Source organism: Lipotes vexillifer, unplaced genomic scaffold (assembly GCF_000442215.2).
Source record: "Lipotes vexillifer unplaced genomic scaffold, Lipotes_vexillifer_v1.1 scaffold1242, whole genome shotgun sequence".
Classification (NCBI taxonomy): Eukaryota; Metazoa; Chordata; class Mammalia; order Artiodactyla; family Lipotidae; genus Lipotes; species Lipotes vexillifer.
In genome coordinates, this window is record NW_006793169.1 from 402,481 (window position 1) to 403,467 (window position 987).

The window sequence follows — 987 nt, forward strand, 5'->3', positions numbered from 1 at the left end:
CCCCGCCCGCCCGCCCGCCCGCCGGCGGAGGAGTCAGCCAGAGCGCGGCAGTTCCTCCCCAGAGGAGGGAGAGAGAGACTGCGTGACCCAAGTCACCTGACACACACTGTCATACACTCTCACTCACACACTCACACACACACACACACCGCACGGGCGCGCGCGCGCTTTCCCGGGAGCACCGCTCGCTGGGGCGCTGGGCCGCGGCCGCGCACACACACTCAACCGGGAGCAGGCCGGCGCGGGCCCCTCCACCCACCCAGAAGCGCACACAGACACTCGCCCGGTACCCGGGGACCCGGGACGCGGCGCAGTCACCCACCGCGGCTGCTCGCCCTGGGCCCCCAAGCACCCCTCCTGCACGTGGTCTCCGCACAGACGGGCGAGCTGGGGTACGGCGCACCCGGAGAACCTCTCCCCGCCCTCCCACGACACACACACACTACCTAGGTCGGCCTTCTCCAGCTTTCGGTCCCGGCCGAGGGTTCCAGTCCCAAGTGGGCTGCCCCCGCCCCGGACACTGCTGCGCCCAGGCCCTCTCTCCGAGCGGCGTGCCTAGAACACCCCGTGGATGCTGAAGCGCCCCGAGAAGAAAACTCTAGAGAAATGCGCCGCAGAGGCGGCGCAGTCTCCATAGCAATTGCCTTTTAGTGCGCGTTTGTGGTTCAAAGTGCTTCCCACTAAGAAAACAGACGCATTCGCTAATCAGGTCTACCCAGCTGTAAATGTTCCTGAAAAAATAACGTGCCTCGTGGCTGCCTAGCCTGAATAATAATTCCTCTGAGGCGTTTGGGCAAAGGTCTCAGGTGTGTAACACACCAAGGGGCTATTCATAGCCACCTCCTCCTGTCTCACTGTTGAACAGACTGTAATCCCAAATCCCACATCTCAAAATAAAACGTTTCAAGGCTCTTGGGGGGAGAGAGGGGCGGTGGACGGGGAGACAGGACTAGCGGCAGTGTGAGGGTGAGATTAAAACCGGCATTC